At 34.3% G+C, this 24250-nt stretch overlaps 1 long non-coding RNA gene across 1 annotated transcript; it reads right to left on the bottom strand.

Annotated features, from left to right (window-relative positions):
• Window positions 1-1667: 1667 nt before the first annotated feature.
• Window positions 1668-24234, bottom strand: LOC145720845 (uncharacterized). Its single transcript, XR_014144062.1, has 4 exons — window positions 17848-24234; window positions 8014-17631; window positions 3339-3503; window positions 1668-3219 (listed from the first exon to the last, which is right to left on the bottom strand). It is a non-coding gene; the product is annotated as an uncharacterized LOC145720845 (long non-coding RNA).
• Between the last annotated feature and the right edge of the window lie 16 nt (window positions 24235-24250).

Raw genomic sequence — 24250 nt, 5'->3', positions numbered from 1 at the left:
CAATATGGTAGCCACAGGCAATATCTGGTGAATGAGATCCTGAAATATTAGTCTGAACATAGATGTGCTGTAAGTGTAAAATATACTCCAAATTGTGAAGAATTAGTATTAAAAATTAATGTAAAAATTAATTTTATGGCATTTATGTTGAAATAATATTTTGTGATGCATTAGGTTACATAAAATTTATTAACATTAATTTCCCCAGTTTCCTTTGACCTCTTTTTTTAAAAAAGATTTTATTTATTTCAGGCAGAGAGCGGGAGAGAGAGAGAAAGCCAGAGAGAGAGAGAAAGCATGCACAGGAGCAGGGGGAAGGGGCAGAGGGAAAAGCAGACTCCCCACTGAGCAGGGAGCCTGACACCAGGCTCAATCCCAGGACCTTGGGATCATGACTTGAGCCCAAGGCAGATGCTTAACTGACTGAGCCACCCAGGCACCAGAGAAATGTTTTCAAAAACAAATAGGAAGGAAAATTTGCAAGGAGGACAAGAGACTAACTGGATGTAGATGAATATTCGAATGAGAAAAAAGAGAGAAGACTGACTAGACAGTGGTTGATATAAGGCTGACGGTGATAAAGAGGAGAACTAGATAAGAGCATCGTTTGAACTTCGTACTTAAGTTTCCAAATGTTAAGAAAATGACCTTAGGAGTTAGATAAACTACAGTCCAAATCCTGATCTTGTCATTTATTATCTGTGTGACCCTGGAAAATAATCTTTTTTTTTTAAATAATCTCTTTTAAGTTTATGAACTAGAAAAAGTACTATGTACCTCATAAAGTTGTCATTATGATTGAGTGAATTAACACAAATAAAGCTGTTACCCCAGTGCATGATACATTAAAAACCCAATATATTTGGTCTCTGTAATGTTGTTATTACTGTTTTATTTTTATTGCTGGTACTATTCAAACTGCTCTAAACTTATGCTCTCTTTCCACTTCCACTTATAGTCACTTGGACATTCTCTCTTTCCATTCCACTCTTTCCAAATTCTAATAATACTTTCTACTCCCCCTCACACACAGGAATAGATAGTGATAAGAAGGAATTAGCAATGTTTTCCATCTGCTCTTTTTTCCACACTTTTTTTTTCTTTTCCTCTCTTTTTGTTTTAACCTCTTCAGAGCTTCTAGGAGATCACATGTTGATTTTGAAATAACTTCTCATCACTGCCTCATCAATTAACTCTGAAATGTTTTTAATAGTGTTTCACATGTATTTTAGGATGTTATTAAAATAACAGATAACTTGCAGACATAAGCTGAGAAATTTTACTAACATCACAGCATAGGTGGATGTATACAATTATACAATCATCTTCTATCAAGGGTCAGTCATTGTCATAGATTTTCTCATTTAATCTTAATTTTCATCTCAATCAATCTAAAGAGATATAAACTCCATAGGAGAGGCATTAAAACAACTAAAGCAGGGCACCTGGGTGGCTCAGTCGGTTAAGCTTCTGCCTTCAGCTCAGGTCATGATCTCAGGGTCCTGGGATCAAGTCCCACATCGAGATCCCTGATCAGCGGGGAGAATGCTTCTCCCTCTCCCTCTGCCTGCTGCACTCTTTCCCTCTGTCAAATAAATAAATAAAATCCTTAAAAAACAAACAAACAAACAAACAAAAAACTAAAGCATATTTATATCTTGTGAAGTAAAATCTGCAAACAAATCCTTGACATCTTTGATATCAATAACAAAACAAAAAAGGGGCACCTGGGTGGCTCAGTTAAGCATCTGCCTTCTGCTCAGGTCATCAGGCTCTCTGTTCAGTGGGGAGCCTGCTTCTTCCTCTCCCTCAGTCCCTCCCCCCGGCTCGAGCTCTCTTTCTTTCAAATAAATAAATATTTTTTTAAAAAATAACGAAACAAAAAATAAGAACTTGAAATAGTTGTTATGTCTACTTTCCATTATGGATTTCCTAAAATTGTTCTCCTCAGAGAAGATATTCACAGTTATTAATACTAATATCAGTGCTCTATTGCCCACGTCTATTGCTCGGATTGTCTTACAAAGAGGAAATTTCCTTCTATTTTAAAGCTTTAAGGGCTACTACAATATGTCAAATGAGTTGTATTGGGAGTTCCTTAAAAATATGAACTAGGACATTTGGTAAAAAGCAATCCTCCTTAAGAAGTATTTATATTTGAAGTGCCAATAAAACATATACAATGTTAAGAAGAAAAAAATACTATTAACTTAGACTTCTCCATAAGTTTGCTAGTTTCTGATGTTCTCAAGTATTTTTTTCCTCAATCAGTATTGAGATATTTGTTATTTATTTACTGTCCACAATATAAATGACATCATAGGGGAAAGGCTCTAGAATAAATCCAGGATTTCTCTTAATACATGAAATACCATAAATTTAGTGATTCAGCTTAAATGCTACTGAAATCATACCATGTCATAAATAGAATAAAGGAGCTCTATTAAAATGCTAGGCAAAAAGTAGTAGTAAAAAAAACTAGTATCTATTTCTATAGCTTTCTTCCTACTTATATAAATGCCAGTTACCTATGTAAGTATTAGCTATGACAATGTTCTTTCCCCCTATCCTAAGCAGCCTCACATCTCAGGCAGATAGTAGTGTATTTCTTAACATGTAAATAAATTAACATTAACCAAGAAGAGACAAGTCATCTACTCTTATCATTTGTAGTTATTAGCCTAGATACCTCATAGTTAAATATCTTTTAACAAGTTTTTTAATTAAAGTACCATTAAGCATTTCAATGGAAATACCTTAAATGTCACATCTATACTTATTTTGTCACTTTTATTTATCTCCAAGTGTTTTTTTTTTCTCTCTATTTTCATAGTTTTCAATATTCTAGAGCTTCAGGTAGTATTATTACTACAGTATTTGGTCAAGTTAGTGGTTTGTCTTACTGAAAAAAGTGATAATTCCTCTAAATTTTACATTGAATCATGTACAAATTTCTCAAAACTGTCTCCCACAAGCTCTCTATCCCCACAAAAAAAAAAAAAAAGAAAAGAAAAGAAAAACAGGAAAATGAACCTGAGCTCAAGATAATAAATCACATGTGAAGGTTAGAGAAAAGAGGCAAATATAATCAAGTTTGCCTACCAGATTTCTTAAATGAGAGAAACATTTTGAGCTACAGCTCAGACACACTTCAAACACAAAGAGCACAAATAGTACATTTTGTGCCACTGGAAACTGAAACTTGAGTTGTCAACAAACCTAGAATAGATTGTGAAACTCTGAATAATATCAAATCATATGACAGAAACCATTTATTTCAAGACGAAAAGTGGGGGGTAGGGACTACATGATACTCATAAAACATTAAAATAACTTACCACATCATTTCTTTAAATCAGCAAACTCAAATCCACATCAGTCTTTTCAATTATAAAATAACAAAAATCATGCAGTTCTTGTTTTGCTTCTCTTCCCAGTGGGGAAAAAAAATGCTGAATTTAGGACTTCAGAGTCCTATTACAGCCTAATTCTCCGAACCTAATCTGTAAAAAAAAAAGTCTCATGTGAACTCTACAATGATACTTGATTGCCTACTATCACTTTCTGATTCCTTAACAAACCACTGTCTTCTCTCTTCTGCTCAGTTTGCTGCCCTGCCAACTCTCCTAACACTGGACCTTGGTTGTTTGCTTTCTTTCTCTTTGCTATCTTTCTTCCTTTCTCTTTCTCAGTATCTTCTCCCAATCTCAATTCATCTTTTTTTTCCCCTGAACCATCTATAGCAATCTGTAAGAATTTTTTTTGATAAAATAACCTTAAAGACATAGATTAAAATGATAATGTCAAATTAAATAAGTGTGACTAGGATGTAAACAAGACTCTAAACCAAAAATCTAATTTTGAATCTGCGCTTTGCCATCTACTATGTGAACCTTAGAGAAACCAAACACTGTAGATTGCATTTAGGTCTCAGTTGGAAAATGGGGGGTAATAGCATTATTGATAAATATGATAAAAATACAAAAATAACTAAAAACAGCTAACAATATGAATTGAGTGTTACTATGTGTCATTTCAGTGTATTATCATTTTGATTCCTCACATAAACATAAATACAAGATAGAATTATGATTATACCCACTTTTAAAAGAATGGAACTGAAGCACATTATGTAAGGTCATTTGTCCACAGTCAAATTTCAGTAACTGCTGAGACTGAAATTCAAAACCAAGCAGTTTAACTCTATAGTGAGTTCTTAGCCACTACTCAGGCTTATCAGTCTCCACCACTGAGTTGTAAAGAAAATCAAATACTCTATGTGAAGATATTTTAGAATTTGGAAATTTCTGTTTAGCTAATATTAATGTTTAGAAAATTGCAAAAGTAGGAAGTATTCATCATAATTTCCTGTTTTTCAAATTTTTACACTAAACAAAATTAATATTTCTCTGTTACAGTGTGGGTTTTGTTTGTTTGTTTGTTTTAGAGAGAGAGCATGAGCATGAAAGGCAGAGGGAGAGGGAGAGAGAGAATCTTAAGGAGGCTTCACACTCAGTGCAGAGCCTGACACGGGGCTTGATCTCACAACCCTCAGATTATGACCTGAGCCAAAATCAAGAGTCAGCTGCTTAACCAACTAAACCACCCAGGCACCCCTGTCTGTTACAGTTTCTATTCCTGATCTCACACCCACAGAACGTATTATTATTCATAAATATTCAGTGCTCCTCCCTGCAGGTGAAATACGCACCTTGTCCTGTTCAATTTGGGAATGTCCATGTCATTTGCTTTGGCAATGAAATAAAAGCAGAGGTAATATGTTTTACTCTGGGGCCTCTGTGATTGTTAGCATATATCGAAATGAAGTTTCAGTGACAGATCGTAAAGTGACTAATGTGAAGAGTCTCCTTGTTGATCTAAGGTAAACATGAGAAATAAACTTGGCTATTGTTAAGCCACTGAGAATTCAGGTTTTTTGTTATTGTGGCATCACCAATTCTATCCTGATTGATACAACCATTAAGTTCCCTTAAGCTCTTTGATTCTTAGACATTCTCTTTGACATTTCTTTTCTCTTGGGATGTAGGAAGAAAGAATAAATCATAAGATCAGAGAACATTAATACTGAAAGAGACTACTGGAATAAGCTAGTCCAATCGTTTCCAGATTTTGAGCTCTAAGTAATCAGTAGAATTTTTTTAAAAATTGTGTAAAAACATATTTTCATATGAAAGTCATGAAATTCAGTTTCATAAAAAAAATCCACCATTAATGTATTATTTTCATCTTGTTTAAAATTTGGAGCCACTTATCTAAATCTAATTCTCTTATTAGGAATGAGACAAGCAGTATTTATATTGAATAAATAACAACTTAAAAAAAATGGACTGTGATGTCAGCATCATGGTAGTGTGAGTCATTTCTTTTTCCTCTCCTCTTTGATTACAATTAGTCACCTATAACTGAATTAAAGTGCCTCTCTACATTATACCAGGACACCTAGGAAATTTCAATCTACTTGTGCATCCAAAAGTAAGTGGAGAGGATCTCAGAGGGGACTGTGGATTCAGGGGAGTTGGTGAACCTGCTCCACCTGCACTTGCCCTGATTAGAGAAGAGGAACCTGGAGAGTACACAAGTGGACAGATACTCATGGGAGATGAAGATTCTGTGGAGGTCCAGTCAGCCTGACAGGAGAACCTGGCACACCATCAGAGTGGAATAGAGGTGAGTTTGGAGGCAGAGGACAGGGAGGAACCCACTGAGGCAGCCTCCCTCTCCAGGGCAACAATGCAACACTCCGAGCTTTGCAACAGAAGGAGCTACCTCTCTGGCAGAGGAAGTGATAAGTGAAAGAAGTGACACACTGTCTAGCTACATGTGGGTTGCAGCTGGAGGGCTTGTTTCTCTCCTGCGACACAAGAGTTCTAAGGAGGGACGTCCATGACTTGGGGGAGGGAGAGGGAAGGGAAGGAGGCAGACAAGGAATATCAAATGGCACGGAAGGAACTTTATTTCCTTCTGTATGCTTCAGGATTTCAGCTGTAGGTCTGTCCATAGATCTCTTGAAGTTCCCTACACTAGGATCCACCTGATGGGCTGTAGGCACCCCCAAAGTTCCAGATGCTAAAACCACATGTCCCCCAACTCTGCGGCCAGCTCTTTTTGCATACTTCATCCCAAGAGCCATCTCCTGTAGGAGAAACCTAAAACTTGAGCTACAGTGCCCCCTTCTGGACTACCAAAGAAAGTTTTCTAATTGCTAGCCTGTTGAGCTGTAAGAGCCAAATTACACAAATTCTCAAATAAGAAAAGTGTTTCCTACTTCAAATGTAAAATGTAAAATCAAAATCACACATATTGTCAGACATAATGAAAAATCAAGGTAATATGATATCATGAAAAGAAAATAATTCTCCATATACTGAACTCAAAGACACAAAATACTGAGATGAAACTGATAGAGAATTCAAAATAAATTTTATGAAGAATTTTAACGGGCTACAAGAAAACCGAAGAAAGGCAATTCAATGAACTCCGGAATAAAATTAATGAACAGAATGAGTTCTCTACCAAAGAGACTGAAATTAAAAACAAACAAACAAAAACGGAAATTCTAGAGCTGAAGAAGTCATAGAATGAAATAAAGAATACACTGAAGAGCATACGTAACAGAGCAGATAAGAAGGAAGAAAGTGTAAGTGACTTGGAAGATAGGAATTTAGAAATGATTCAGTCAGAAGAGGAGAGAAAACTATGATTTTAAAAAAGTGAAGAAACCCTGTGAGTACTATCAGATTCTATCAGAAAAGCAAACAGAATAATTAGTGTACCAGAAAAAGAGACAGGGAAGAGGGCAGAGATAAATTAAAGATATAATAGCTGCGAACTTTCCAAACCTGGGGAAGAAACTGACCATACAAGTCCACAAAGCTAGAAGACCCTATTATTTCAATGCAAAAAGACCATTTCTGGGGCGCCAGGGTGGCTCAGTCGTTAAAGCGTCTGCCTTAGGCTCAGGTCATGATCCCAGGGTCCTGGGATCGAGCCCTGCATCTGGCTCCCTGCTCAGTGGGAGGCCTGCTTCTGCCTCTCCCACTCCTCCTGCTTCTGTTCCTGCTCTCAGTGTCTCTCTCTGTGTCAAATAAATAAGCCAATAAAATCATTTTTTAAAAAAAGACCATTTCCAAGACACATTATAACAAAACTGTCAAAAATTAGTTATAAAGAATCTTAAAGGCAGCTGTAGGCAAAAACAGAGGGGAAAAGGAACAATGAAGATATAAAACAACCAGAAGGCAAATGACAAGATGGCAGCAGTAAGTCCTTACATATCAATTATCATTCTAAATGTTAATGGGTTGAATTCACCAATAGAAAGGCATAGAGTGACTGGATAGATTAAAAAACAAGTCCCAACTATATGCTACCTATAAGAGACTCATTTAAGTTCTAAAGACACACACAGGCTCAAAGTAAAGTGATGGAAGAAGATACTCCATGCAAATGAAAACCAAAAGAAAGCAGGGGTAGCCATACTTATATCAGACAAAATGGACTTCAAGCCAAAAACTGTAATAAGGGACAAAGAAGGTCATTATATAATGATAAAAGGGTCAACACATCAAGAAAATACAATAAGTGTATATATATATGCACCCACCATTGGAACACTGAAATATATTAAACAAATACTAAATAGATCTAAAGGGAGAAATGGATAACAAGAATAGTAAGGGACTTCAGGGATGCCTGGGTGGCTCAGTCGGTTAAGCGTCGGCCTTTGGCTCTGGTCATGATCCCAGGACCCTGGGATCCAGTACTGCATTGGGCTCCTTGCTCAGTGGGGACCCTGCTTCTCCCTCTGCCTGGCACTCACCCTGCTTGTGCACTCTCTCTCTTTCTCTGACAAATAAATAAATTAAATCTTAAAAAAAAAAAAAAGAATAGTAAAGGACTTCAATACCCCACTCTCAGCAATGGATAGGTCATCTAGACAGAAAAATCAATAAGGAAACAATGGAACTGAGTCATATATTAGAATAAATGTACATAATGTATATAGAATATTCCATTCAACAGCAGCAGAATACACATTCTTCTCAAGTACATATGGAACATTCTCCAGGACAGATCATCTGATAGATCACAAAACAAATCTTAGCAAATTTAAGATTGAAATTATACCAACTCTCTTTTCCTACCACACTGATTAAAATAAAAATCAACAAGAGAAGCTGAAAAATCTACAAAAATGTGGAAACTAAACAACACACTTCTGAACAATTGAGTCAAAAATCAAAAAGGAAATAAAAATGATCTCAAAACAGATGAAAATGGAAATACAATATATCAAAATGTATGGGATGCAGCAAAAGCAGTTCTGAGAGGATGAGAGGAAAGTTTATAGTGATAAATGCATATATCAAGAAATTAAAAAGATTTCAAATAAACAACCTAACTTTATATCTCAAGGAACTAGAAACAGAAGAACAAATCAAGCTCAAAGTAGTAGAAGAAAGGAAATATAAAGATCAGAGTGGAAATAAATGAAATAGAGACCAGAAAAACAATAGAGAGGATCAATGAAACAAAGTTTTTTGTTGTTGTTGTTGTTGTTGTTTGACAAGGTAAACAAAATTGAAAAACTTTGGCTAGCTAACCAAGAAAAGAAAGAAACTGAAGTGGATAAAATTAGAAATGAAAAAGGAGACACTGAAGCTGATACTATAGAAATACATACAATCATAAGAGACTACTATGAGTAATTACATGCCAACAAATTAGATAACCTAAAAGAAATGGGTAAATTTCTAGATATACACAAGCTACCAATACTGAATCAGGACGAAATAAAAAGTCTGAATAGACCAATAATGAGTAAAAAGACTGAATCAATAATCAAAAACTTCACAACACAGAAAACCCAAGGCCTAGATGACTTCACTGGTAAATTCTACCAGACATTTAAAGGAGAATTAACATCCATCCTTCTCAAACACTTCTAAAAAATTGAAAAGCGAACACTCCCAAACACATTCTATGAGGCCAGCATTACTCTGATGCCAAGGCTAGATAAGGATGCCACAAGAAAATTACAGACTAATATCCCTGATGGATATAAATGCAAAAATTATTAACAAAATATTAGCAAGCCAAATTCAAGAACACATTAAAGAATATACATCATGACCAAGTGAGATTTATCCCTGGGGTGCAAGCATGGTTCAACATATGCAAATCAATAAGTAATATATCACATTCATAAAATTAAAGACAAAAATTACATGATCATCTTAGTAGATACAGAAAAAGTATTTAATAAAATACAACATCCTTTCATGATTAAAAACTCTCAGCAGATGAGGTATAGAAGGAATATATCTCAACATGATAAAAGCCATATATGACAAACCCACAGCTAATATTATACTCAACGGAAAAAATTGAAAACTCTAAGATGAAGAACAAGACAAAGATGTCCACTCTCACCACTCATTCAATATAGTATTAGAAGTCCTGGCTAGTCCTGTAGGAGAAAGAAATAAAAGTAATCCAAATTGTAAAATAAGGAGTAAACTGTCACTATTTACAGATGATATGACTTCATGTAAAAAAAAAAAATCACAAAGCCTCAACCCAAAAACAGTTGAAACTAATCAATTTCACAAAATTGTGGGATACAAAATCAACATGCAGAAATCAGTTGCACTAATAATGAAACATCTGAGAAAAAAATAAACTATCGCATTCAAAGTAGCATCAGAAACAATAAAATAACTTAGGAAGAAATATAACCAAGTGAAAGATCCGTACAACAAAAACTACAAGCCTTTCCTGAAAGAAACTGAAGATGACACACAAAAAAATGGAAAATCACCCTTTTTTCATGAATAGAAAGAATATTGTTAAAATGTCAATACTATCCAAAGTCATCTATGGATTCAGTGTAATCCCCATCAGAATACCAATGGCATTCTTCACAGAAATAGAAAAAAATATTCTAAAATTTGTATGGAAGGGCGCCTGGGTGGCTCAGTCATTAAGCGTCTGCCTTTGGCCCAGGTCATGATCCCAGGGTCCTGGGATCGAGCCCCGCATCGGGCTCCCTGCTCAGAGGGAAGCCTGCTTCTCCCTCTCCCTCTGCCTGCCGCTCCCCCTACTTGTGCGCTCTCTCTCTCTGTCAAATAAATAAATAAAATCTTAAAAAAAAAAAAATTTGTATGGATCCGTAAGACTCTGAATAGCCAAACAATCCTGAGGAAAATGAACAGAGCAGGAAGTATCACACTTCCTGATTTCAAACTATATTACAAAGCTATAGTAATAACAACAGTATGATACTAGCATAAAAATAGACACATAGACCAACAAAACAGAATAGGAAGTTCAGAATTAAACCCCTGCATTTTTGGTCAACTACTATTCAACAAGGGAGCCAAGAACACCCAAGGGGAAAGGATAGGATCTTTGACAAATAGTACTGGGAAACTGGAAAAATGCATGCAGAACAATGAAACTGGACCCCTTTCTTACACCATTCGCAAAAACTAATTCAAAATGGATCAAAGATTTAATCATAAGACCTGATAATATAAAACTACGAAAAGAAACTGTAGGGAAGAATCTCCTTGAAATTGGTCTTGGCAATGATTTTTTTGGATATGACACCAAAAGTACAAACAACAAAAACAAAAATCAACAAATGGGACTACATCAAACTTAAAAGCTTTTGCACAGCAAAGGAAACAATGAACAAAATTAAAATGCAACCTATAGAATTGGAAAAAAATATTGGAAACCCCAGATCAGAATATATTTAATATTCAAAATGTATGAAGAACTCATACAACTCAATAATGAAAAACCAAACAATCTAATTTAACTAACTAAATTAAATTTTGTGGCATAACTAAATAGATGTTTTTCCAAAGAAGACATCCAAATTGTCAACAGGTACATGAAAGACGGTCAAAATTAGGAATCAACATGGAAATGCAAATCAAAACTACAATGAGATACCACCTTACACTGTTAGAATAATTATCATCAAGAAGAAAAAAGATGGGGTGCCTGGGTGGCTCAGTCCTTAAGTGTCTGCCTTCAGCTCAGGTCATGATCCCAGGGTCCTGGGATCGAACCCCGCATCGGGCTCCCTGCTCAGCAGGAAGCCTGCTTCTCCCTCACCCACTCCCCCCGCTTGTGTTCCCTCTTTCACGGTGTCTCTCGCTGTCAAATAAATAAATAAAATCTTAAAAAAAAAAAAAAAGATAAAAGATGGTAAGTGTTGGCAAGAATGTTCAGAAAAGGGTACCCTTGTACCTTGTCGGTGGGAATGCAAATTGGTTCAACCATTGTGGAAACAGCATGAAGGTTTCTCAAAAAATTAAAAACAGATCTATGATATGACTCATCAGTTCCACTTCTAGGTGTACACCCAAAGAAAATAAAAACGATTTCCAAGACGTGTATCTGCACGCCCATGTTTATTGCAAGCATTATTCGCAACAGCCAAGATATGGAAATGACCTAAGTGTCCCTCAATGGATGAATGGATAAGAAGAGGATTATTATGCAGCCATGAGAATGGAGGACATCCTGCCATTTGTGAATATGGATGAAACTTCAGTACATTAAGTGAGATAAGTCACACAGAGAAAGGTAAGTACTATACAGTATCACTTACATGTAAAATCTAAAGAACCCAAACTTGTACAGAGTAGAAGGGTAGTTGTCAGTGGATTGGCGGGGGGGGGGGAGGGGGGGAGGAAATGACACTTAAGTTTAAGGGTACAAACTTACACTAGTAGTAAATAAGTCCTAGAGATCTAATACACAGTGTACTGAATATAGACAACAATATTGTATTACAATCATCAAACTTGCTAAGAGACTAGAACTTAATTATTCCAACCACAAAAAAAGGATAATTAATGTAACATGATAGAAATGTTAATTATTGCTACAATGTTACATATATAAATGTGTCATAATTAACATATTGTATACCTTAAATTTATATGTTACATATCAAATATATTTCAATTAAAAATAAATCAAAATAAAAAGTAACAGATCCTTTTTCCATGGTAAATAGTTGAAGAAAATAAAGCAGACATATCTTTGGCACTATCCTGGTTTTTTAGCAACATCTGTGATTTCTTAAATTTGCACTAGAAAGACTATTCAAGAAACAAATGATAGACTGGGAGAATGTACTTGCAATATATAACAAAGAAACAATAACGAGAACATAAGAACAACTCCAGGTAATCAATAAGAAGAAAATTTTTTTAAAAACTGGGAAAAGGAGCAACAGACAAATCTCAAAAGAGGAAACACAAATGTCCAAAAAAAAAAAAAAAAATGTGAGAGGATGCTCAGCCTAGCTAGCAATTTGGGAAATGCAAATTAAAATAACAAATCAGTTTTCATCTATTAGAAAAGCAAAAATTAGAAGATTCATAATATTAATTTTTGGTGAGAGTGTTATAAAAGGTACTCTGATATACTATAATACTACCAGAGGGTAAAAATTGGTACCTTTGGGCAATTTTACATAATATTAAAATATAAAAATGTATTTAAAATGCACTTCTACTTATCTACTTACAGAAATATTCACCCATGTGTACAGAGAGACATGTAAACACAAAAGCTCATTATAACATTTATAACAAAATCTTTGGAAAAAACTTAAATGTCATTACACTGAAAAATGGCTAAATAAAATACAGTACAGCCATACTCCGACAGGTAAAATAGTTCGCTTTTATTTCTTAAAAAGGCAGATTTCATTGTAACAACATGAAAGGTCATTTTGAATGAAGAAACACATAACAGTGTGTCTCCATTTATATATGGAAAAAAGCATTCCAAAAATTGCATATTTTATATGTGTACATATATGCATCGAAATAAACTGCATGTACATTCATACAAAAAACTAGTAACAAAGGTTATCTCTGAGGAAGCAGGGATGAAACCAAGATTAGGGATTGTGTTCAACTGAACTGAAGCTTAACTTGTAATGTTTTAACAATTCTGAACAATCAAAATATACATATATTCCATATATAATATTTTTCATTGGGGAAATATACTTCCCCAAAGATGTAGCAATTAATTTCATAAGCCATTCAGTAAGAGCCTGCTATGTGATCTTAGTACAATGAACATATTCTGTATTATTTCAATCCTTTAAAAGATTTGCCTTACGACCCAGTATGTAAACAATTATTTTAAAAAAAAAAACATGTTGTCTATATGTCCATTTGGTCAAGTTAATTAAAACTTGTTTAAATCATCTTGTTCTACTACTGAGATAGGTACATCTAAAATCTCCCATTATATATAGAATTGCTTATTCTTACCATTTCTTTCAAATTTTTTGCTTTATCTATTTTAAATCTATGTTATAGAGGGTAAAAAACTTATAATTACTAATTTTCTAGTCAATGTGTTAAAATTATAAAGTCTAATATTTTTTATTATAACATATAACCATTTTATCTTTTGTACTGATTTGGCCTTAAATCTATTTCATCTAATTCCAATAAAGCTATACCAGCTTTCCTTTGGTTAGAATTTGCCTGGTATATTTTGTACTTGCCTTTACCTTTACCTATTTCTATGCATTTATTTTAATCATGTGTGAAAACGTTTGTCTTTTAATAGAAACTTTAAGTCCATTTACCCTGAACGTTAACTATTGATATATTTAAGTTTAAATCTATCACCTTATTGCCCCACCAATTTTTTTCATATTTCTTGTCTTCTTTTAAATTATCTTTCTGTATTTTATCATTTAACACAGTAGAAATTATACACTCTGTTTGTACTTTATTAATGGTTAACATGGAAATTATACCATGTGTTAATTTCAGAGTTCAAATGTATTGATTATGTCAGTTGTCAAAGGGAATATTCAACTCTATTTTAATTTATACTCATTGTTTTTATTTTTTAAATGTCTTATGTTTTTAATCCTGCAAAACATTATTTTTAATAAAGACATTTTTATTTAGATTACCCAGATATTTACCACTTTGTTCTTCACTCCTCAGATCTCCTACCTGGGGTAACTACAGACGTCTAAAATATTTCCTTTATAATTTCTTTTGGTGAATATCTGCTCACAAATCCTCTTTTTTTTAAGTGAAATATGTATTTCTTTAAATTTGAGTATAGTTGACATACACTCTGACAAACCCTCTTTGTTGCTTTTCTGAAAATGTCTTTATCTTCATTCCTTAAAACTACTTTCTCTGTGTAAATTTATAGAAGTTATTTCTTTCACTACTTTGCATATATTCTAGAGACATCTGGCTTCCTTTGTTGCTATAAAGAAGTCAGATGTCAGTCTAATTGACATTCCATGGAGGAAATCTTTTTTTGTCTTTTTTTAATTATTATTTTTTTTTTACTGCTTTAAAAATATTGTCCCTGTGTTATGTCTAAATAAGGATTTTAAAAAATTCATCCTGTGTTCTTGGAAATCTGTGTGTATATGTGTGTGTATTTGTGTGTGTTTCTTATCAGATCTAGAAAATTCTAAGGGTATACTTTATATAGCCACTGTTTCCACAATTCATTTATTTATTTGGAACTACAATTGAATATATGATAGGTATCATTCTATCGACCCTGTCTCTTAATCTCTCTCCTATATTGTCTATCATTATTATTAGCAGCCCCCCAAAATGAGATATTTAGGTAAAAATCTAACAAGATATATATAAGATCTATATGAAGAAAATTACAAAACTCTGATGAACAAAATCAAGGAAGAACTAAATAAATGGAGAGATATTCCATGTCCATAGGTAAAAAGACTCAATATTACCAAGATAATAATTCTTTCCAATTTGATCTATAGATTCAATACAATCCCAATAAAAATACTAACAAGTTATTTTGTGGATATCTACAGATTCTAATGTTTACATGGAGATTAAAAAGACAGAACCGCTAACATAATATTAAAGAACAACAGAGGACAGACACTACCTGACATTAACACACTATAAATCTACAGTATTCAGGAGAGTGATATTAGGGGAAAAAAAAAAAGGATAAATCAATGGAACAGAATAAAGAGTCTCTAAATAGACCCACAAATATAGTCAACTGATCTTTAACAAAGTAGTAAAGGCAGTACAATGGAGAAAAGACCATCTCTTCAACAAATTGTGCTGGAGCAACTGGACATCCACATGCCCCAAAAAGGGGGGTGGGTGGGATTCTAGACACAGACTTTACATCCTTTACAAAAATTAACTCAAAATGGACTGTAGACTTAAATATAAAATGTGAAACTAAAACTCCCAGAAGATAACATACGAGAAAATCTAGATAGCCCTGGGTTTGACAATCACTTCTTAGAAATGACACCAAAGGCACAATCCATGGAAGAAATAATTGATAAGCATAACTTTATTAAAATTTAAAACCTGTTCTGTGAAAAATACTATCGAGAGAATCAGAAGAAAAGCCACAGACTGGGAGAAAATATATGCATACGACATATTATACAAAGTATACAAAGAACTTTAAAAACTCAACAACAAGAAAATCAACAATGCAATTAAAGAATGAGCAAAAGATCTAAACAAATACCAAGGAAGATATACAGATGAAAAGATGCCCAACATCATATGACATTAGGGAACTGCAAATTAAAACAAGATACCACTACACACTGATTAGAATGACAAAAATCCAGAACACTGGCAACAACAAATGCTGAGGATGTGAAGCAACAGGAATTCTCATTCATTACTGGAGCAAATGCAAAATGGTACAAACACCTTGGGAGGCAATTTGGCAGTTTCTCATGAGACTAAACATACTCTTACCATGAAATCCAGCAATCATGCTCCTTGGTATTTACCCAAATAAATGGAAAACTTATGTCCACAAAAAAAAAAGTGTACTCACAGATGTTCATAGCAGCTTTATTTATAATTGCCCAATTTCAAAGCAACATGTCTTTCAGTAGGCGAATGGATAAACTGTGTTACATCCAGACAAGGAAAAATTATTCTGTGCTGAAAAGAAATGAGCTATCAAGCCATGAAAAGACATGGAGGAGTCTTGTATGCATATTACTAAGTGAAAAAAGCTGATATGAAAAAGCTACATACTGTAATAGGATATAACATTCTGAAAAAGACAACAGTTTGGAAACAGTAAAAAGATTAGTAGTTGCCAGAAGTTAGGGGTAAGAAGGGATAAATAGGTGGAGCTCAGAGAACTTTCAGAGCAATGGATCTATTCTGTATGGATACGTTTTATGCATTTATAAAAAGAAAATGTACAATGCCAAGAGGAAATCTTAATGTAAACTTTGGGTGATAATAATGTGTCAGTGTAGGTACATTAATTATAATTAACATACCACTCTAATGCAGGAAGTTGAGAGTAGTGGAGGTTGTACATGTGTGAGGGCAGGAATTACATGGGAACTCTAATTTCTCTCAATTTTGCTGCGAACCTAAAACTGCTTTAAAAAAATAAAGACTACTAAAATGTTTTAAATAAATAAATACTTTTTAAAAAGATATCAGGCCCTATTCTCTAGAACCCATAGATGTTTCTTTATTTTGAAGAAGCCTTTGCAGATGTAATTAAGTTAAGGATCTTGAGATGACTAGAGTAATCTGAATTATCCAGTGGGTCATGAATACCATCATATGTACCTTATAAGAAAGAGAGTTAATACACATAGAAATAGAAAAGGCATGGAGCATATGACCATGGAGGCATAGATTGGAGTGATGCAGCCACAAGTGAAGGAATGCTGGCAGCCACCACAGCTGAAAGAAAGGTTTGCTTTTTCCTTAAAGCCTCTAGAGGTTGCATGGCCCTGCCAACACCTTGATCAGTGAAAAAGATTTTGGATTTCTGGTCTCCAGAACTGTAAAACAATAAATTTCTGTTGTTCTAAGCCACGAATATTATGGTAATTTGTTACAATAGCCATAAAAAACTAATACAAATATGTACTGTTTTGTATATCAGTAGTTGTTTTAATCATATTTACTACTGTGGGTTTGGTAGGGTAAGGTCAGACTCAGATCAAGAAAGTGAAACCAGAAAGGTTTGCAGTTTGTTATGCTCACAGTCCCCTGAGGAGAAATAGGACACCACACAGGCCCACTCAAAGGAAGCACCAGGCATTCACCAAGCAGAGGAAGAGAAGGAAACTACCTGCAAGTTCCTTCTTTATGGTTTCCATAGGAAGGAATGGGTGAAGCGGGTAGGCAGGTTTAGGATGTCTCAATAATTTCAGTGGACTCTGGGGTGTAGGGATATTCCTTGTCTGATACCTGGTCCTTGGGTGATTAGAGAAGGTACATAGTGATCCAGAGTGTGAAAGTCTGATAAGGGAAGTGGTTTGGGATGTGGACTTAATCAGATGCCCAAGAAGGTCTGATTGACCTGTAGGAAGGGCCTCAAAAAATTGGATCAGAAAGCATTTGTAAAAAATGTATTACAGTAGTCTGCTGCTGAGTCATAGTCTATTATATGCATGCACCATCATTTGTTTATCTTATGTGTTGATGGACATACAGGCTGTTTATATTTTTGGCAATTATGAATAAAGCTGCTGTGAAGGATAAACAAGACTTTTTATAGACATGTATTTTCATATCACATGGGTTAAACCTAGACGTGAAATTGTTGGTTCTTTTTTTTTTTTTTTTAAAGATTTTATTTATTTATTTGACAGAGAGAGACATAGCAAGAGCAGGAACACAAGCAGGGGGAATGGGAGAGGGAGAAGCAGGCTTCCCGCCGAGCAGGGAACCCGATGTGGGACTCGATCCCAGGACCCTGGGATCATGACCTGAGCCGAAGGCAGACGCTTAACAACTGAGCCACCCAGGCGCCCAATTGTTGGTTCTTATTATAACTAAATGTAAAATTTATAGAATGTCAAACTGTTTCCAAAGTGATTGTACCACTTCACAATCTCGCTAGCAATTTACAAGCAATCCAGTAAAGTTTTTTTTAATGTATAAATCTGAGTTTTAATAAATTCATAGCATATACCCACCTCAACCACAATATCCAATATTCCAGCACACCCGAAAATACCGTCATCCCTTTGTAGTCAATTCATCCACCCACACCTGGCAATCACTCATCAGGTCTCTGTTGAGTTTTCTCTTTAAAGAATTTCATGAAAATAGGAGTCACACAGTGTGTGACTTTGTGAGTCTGGCTTCTTTTACTAATGATGCATTAGAGATAGATCCATATTGTACCAGTCATTAATATTTCTATATAGAGGTATGACAGTTGAAGAACATTTGGGTTATTTTCGCTTTGGAGAATGATGAATAAAGCCACTATAAATGTGCACATATTTTTTTATTAAAATTTTTATATCATGGTAAAATATACAACAAAGTTTACCATTTTAATTTTGTTAAATGTACAGTGCAATAGTATTAAATATATTCATAATGTTGTGCAACCATCACCACCATCAATCTCTGTAGCTCTTTTCATCCTGTGGAATTGAAATTCTTTATCCATTAAACAGAAACTCTCCATTTGTCCCTCTCCCCAGCTGCTGGCATTACTGTTCTGCTTTCTGTCTCTGTGATTTTGACTACTCCAACTACCCCATATAAGTGGAATCATATTTGTCTTTTTGTGACTGCCTTAGTTTATCATAATATCATCAAGTTTATCTTCATTGTAGCATATGGCAAAATTTCCTTTTTAAAGGCTGAATATTATTCCCTTGTATGGATATTACATGTGACTTATCCATTCATCTGCTGAAGTACACTTGTGTTGCTTCCACCTTTTTGGCTATTGTGAATAAGGCTGTTATGAACATGGATGCATAAATAATTACTTTGAGAACTTGCTTTCAATTCTTTTGGGTATATACCCAGAAGTGGAATTGCTGGATCATATGGTAATTCTATTTTAGTTTTATTAAAAACTGCCACACTGTTTCCCACAGCAGCTATACTATTTTAACTTCCCACCAACAAGGCACAGCCTTCAATTTTGCCACATCCTCAAAAACACTTGTTTCTTGTTTTTTTGTTTTGATAGCAGACATCCTGAGAGTGAGGTGATATCTTTGTGCATATTGATAATTTGTACATCTTTAGGGGCGCCTGGGTGGCTCAGATGGTTGAGCGTCTGCCTTCGGCTCAGGTCGTGATTCCGGGGTCCTGGGATCGGGCCCCACGTCGGGCTCCTGGCTCAGCGGGGAGCCTGCTTCTCCCTCTCCCTCTGTCTCCCATCCCCGCTCATGCTCTCTCTCCCTCTGTATCTCTGTGTCTCAAATGAATAAATAAAATCTTTAAAAAATATATATTAAAAAAAATTTGTACATCTTTAGAGAAAAGTCTATTCAAATTCTTTGCCCATTTTTGAATTAGGTTGATTTTTTTGTTGTTGAATTTTAGGTGTTCTCTATGTATTCTGGGTATTAATCTCTTATCAAATTTTATGATTGGAAATATTTTCTCTCATTCTGTACGTATCTTTTGATGAAAAATTTTTTAAAAACTTTTGTGAAGTCCAATTTGTCTATTTTTTTGTTACCTATGCCTCTGACATCATGTCTAATGAATCACTGTCAAATCCAATGTTGTGAAGCTTTAGTTCTATTTTAAGAGGTTTTTTAGTTCTTAAACTTAGTTTTTTTGATCCATTTTGAATTAATTTTTGTATACAGTCTTAGGTAATATTTCAAATGAAATCTTTTTGTGTGGATATCCAATTCCTACCACCATTTGTTGAAAGGACTGTCCTTTCCCACTGAATGGTCTTGGCATCATCCTTGTCAAGAATCATTTGCCCAGGGGTGCCTGGGTGGCACAGTCAGTTAAGCATGACTCTTGGTTTGAGCTCAGGTCATGATCTTGGGGTCCTGGGATCGAGCCCCATATCAGGCTCCTGCTCAGCGAGGAGTCTACTTGGGATTCTCTCTCTCTCTCTCCCTCTGCTCCTCCCACTCGTAGTTGCTCTCTAATAAAATAAATCCTTTTAAAAAAATAATCATTTGACCATATATGAGAGGATACATTCCTGGATTTTATTCTATTCCATGGATTTATATGTCTGTCTTTATGCCAGTACCACAATGTTTTGATTACTGTAGGCTTATAATAGGCTTTGAAACCAGAAGTTAGTCCTCTAGTTTTGTTCTTCTTGTCAAGATTGTTTTGGCTATTAAGGGTTCCTTGAGATATGAATTTTAGGATAGAATTTTCTTTTCTTTTTTTTTTTAGGTCAGTGGGATTTTAATAGAGATTGCATCGAAGCTATAGATTACTTTGGGTATACTAACATTTTGATATTACTAAGTATTCCAACCCATGAAAATAGTAATGTTTCAATTTATTTATGTCTTTAACATCTTTCAGCAATGTTTTATAGTTTTCGCTATACGTGCTTTCCACCTCCTTGGTTGATTCCTAAGTATTTTATTCTTTTTCACGCTATTATAAATTATGAATTTCCATAATTTCCTTTTCAGATTGTTCATTAGTGTACAGAAATGCAACTGATTTTTGCATGTTGCCTTTGTATCCTACTATTTTGCTGAATTCATCTATTCTGACAAGTTTTTTCTGACAAATTTTTTTGGTGGAATCTTTAGGGTTTTCTACATATAAGATTATATCTACAACTCAATAAATAAAATCCAAATAACTTAATTAAAAAGTGGATAAAGGGCCTAAATAGACATTTTTCCAAAGAAGATATACAAATAGGAAACTGGTACATGAAAGGTGCTCAATACCACTAATCATCAGGAAAATGCAAATCAAAACCACAGAGAGCTAACACCTCCCACCTGTTAGAATGGTTATCATCCAAAAGATGAGATAACAAATGCTGGCAAGGATGTGAAAAAAAGAGAACCCTGTACACTGTACATGGGAATGTGAAGTAATACAACCACTATGGAAAACAGTATGAAGGATCCTCAAAAAAGTAAAAACAGAAGTACCATATGATCCACCAATCCCAGTAATTTGTGACAACATGGATGGACTTGAAGGGCATTATGCTAAGTGAAATAAGCCAGAGAGAATAAGGATAATACTGTATAGTTTCACTTATAAGTGGAATCTAAAAAAGGGAGGAGGGGAGAGTCAAACTTACAGTCAGAGAGTAAAGAAGTGTTTACTAGGGACTGGAGGGTGGCATAAAAGATTGGTAAAGGGTATAAACTTTCAGTTATAAAATGAGTAAGGTCTGAGGATCTAATGTATAAAATGGTGACTATAAGTGATAATACTGTGTAATTGAAATTTGTAGAGAGTGGAACGTAAAGGTAAATATGTCAAATGATGGATGTGTTAATTAACTAGATGGGAGGTGCAGATTCTTTCCACAATGTATGTATATATTAAATCATGCTGTACACTTTATCTTAAAATTTTCTCAATTATACTTCAATAAAGCTGAAGATCATATCATCTGTGAACGGAGATAATTTCACTTCTTCCTTTTCAATTTGAATGCTTTTTCTGTTATTGTTGTTTTCCTAACTCCTCTGGCTACAATATCCAGCACTAGGTTGAACAGAAATGGTCAAAGTGGGAATGGGAATCCTCGACTTGTTCCTGATTGTACAGGAAAACTTTTCCCTACTTTCCAGCATGGAATAGGATGTTCACTGTGGGTTTTTCATATATGGCTTTTATTATGTTGAGGTAGTTTCCTTCTATTCCTACTTTACTGAATGCCTTTATCATGAAAAAATATTGTGTGAAATGCTTTTTATGTTGATATCTCAATTGAGATCTTGTGGTTTCTGTCCTTCATTCTTTTAATGTGGTGTATTACACTGATAAATTTTCATATGTTGAACCATCCTTGCATTCCAGAAATAGATCCCACTTGGTCATGGTGTATAATCCTTATAATATGCTGCTGAATTCAGTTTGCTAGTATTTTGTTGAAAGGTTTTTTTTGTTTGCATCAATGTTCACAAGGGATATTATTCTGTATTTTTTCTCTTGTAGTGTTTTTGTCTGGCTTTGATATCAGGTTAATGTTAGTTTTACAGCATGAGTCAAGAAGTGTTCCCTCCTCTTCAAATTTTAGGATGAGTTTAGGAAGGATTGGTGTTATTTCTCCCTTAAATGTTTGGTAGAACTCAATAGTAAAGCTGTCAGTTCCAGGGCTTTTCATTGTCAGATTTTTGATTACTGTTTCAATCTCCCTACTAGTTATAGATCTATTCAGAATTTCTATTTTTGTGTATAATTTAGTCTTAGTAGGCTTTGTATTTCTAAGAATTTGTTCATCTAGTTATCCAATTTGAGTAGAACTGTTCATCATACTCATAATCCTTTTTATTTCTGTAGAATCTGTAGTAATGTACTCACTTTAACTTATGATTTCAGTAATTTGAGTCTTTTTTATTAGTCCATCCAGTTAAATTTTTGTGTGTCAAATTTGCTGTTCTCAACCAATCAACTTTTGGTTTCATTGATTTTTCCTATTGTTTTTCTATTCTCTCTTTCATTTATCTGTAATCTTTATTATTTCCTCCTTCTACTAGCTTTGGATTTAATTGTTTTTTCTTTTTCTAGTTCCCTAAGTTGTAAAGTCAGCTTGTTGGGGTGAGAGCTTTGTTTTTCAGTGTGATTTATAACAATAAAATTTCCTCTTAGCAACACTTTTGTTGCATCCCATAGTTTTAGTACATTGTTTTTTCAGTTGTCTCTAAGTATTTTCTAATTTCCCATGTGATTTATTTTTTGACTCCCTGGTTGTTCAAGACTGTTGTCTAATTTCAATGGTAAAGTGAATTTTCCAACTTTCCTTCTGTTATTGACTTCTAACTGAATCCTGCTGTGGTCAGACAACATACTTTGTATGCCTCTTTCTATAAATCTACTGAAACTTAATTTGTGGCTTGATATGAGGTCTATCCTAGAAAATATCTCATGTGCACTTAGGAAGAATGTGTATCCTACTGTTCTTAGGTAGAGTGTTCTGTATAGTTGGTTTATTGTGTGAGTCCTCTATTTCCTTACCTTCTGTCTCATTCTATCCATTATCATAAAAGGAGTACTAAAGTATTATTGTAAAATTGTCTATTTCAACCTTCAATTCTGTCAATTTTGCTTCATATTTCATTCATTTCATATTCATTAGGCACATAAATGTTTACAACTTATATATTTAGTTTGTTTACAATTCATAAATATATTCTCTATTTAAACTTTTATTAAAATCCTTGTCTCTTGCAATCTTTTCAATTTAAAGTCTCTTTTGTCTGATATCAGTAAAGCCACCCCTGCTCTTTTGATTACTATTTGCATGCAGTATCTTTTCCCATCCTTTCTTTTTAATTGTTTTTCCATCCTTTCACTTTAACTCTCTTTTTGTCTTTGCATCTAAAATGTGTTTCCCGTATATAGCATATAGTTGAATCAGGTGTCTTTATACATCCTCCCAATTGTGTTTTGACTGAAGAGTTAAATTCATTTATACTTAATTACTTAAAATGAGGGACCCGTCAATTTGCCTGTTTTCTATATGCCCTATAGCGTTTTTTGTTCCTCACTTCCTGTCTTACAGTCTTATGTTGATTTTTTGTAGTGACATGTTTACTTTCTCACTCATTTCCTTCTGTGTTTATTTTGCAGCTCTATTATTTGTGGTTATCATGGGGTTTACATTTAACAATCCTAGAGTTTTAACACTTAAATATCATACAAAAACTCTGTCTTTCCAGTTCTGTCCTCACTTCTTTTCATTGAAGTCCCCCAAATGACAGCCTCATATGTTGTGTACCCCAAAACCCAAAACATAAACTAATAATTATTTTAAATGTCATTAGTCTCAAATTATGTAGAAAACCACATATGGGGTTACTAGCCACAGTCACAATACTGGCTTATAAACTAGTAATTGTTTAAAAAATGTATTAGTTTCTTAAATCATGTAGAAAACAGGTATAGTCATTAACCACTATGACAATATTAACTTTTATAATTGCCCATATATTTCCCTTTATTGAGCTCTGTATATCTTCAAACAGCTTTGAATCACTGTCTAATGTCCTTTAAGTTCACTATGCAAGACTCACTTTGAGTATTTCTTCCAAAGCAGATCTGATGGTAACAAACTCAAACTTTATTTGGGATTGTCTTAATTTCTCCCTCACTTTTGAAAAACGGTTTTGCTAGATACAGGATTCCTGTTTGGCAGTTATTATTTTTCCATTTAGCACTTTGTATCTATCAGCCCAGTTCCTTCTGGTTCTCCAAGTTTTTTTTTTTTTTTT

Source organism: Leptonychotes weddellii, chromosome 4 (genome assembly GCF_054177405.1).
Source record: "Leptonychotes weddellii isolate Sample4059 chromosome 4, ASM5417740v2, whole genome shotgun sequence".
Taxonomy (NCBI): domain Eukaryota; kingdom Metazoa; phylum Chordata; class Mammalia; order Carnivora; family Phocidae; genus Leptonychotes; species Leptonychotes weddellii.
Note: the sequence above shows the minus strand (reverse complement) of the source record. Positions and strands in the feature narration are given on the sequence as shown.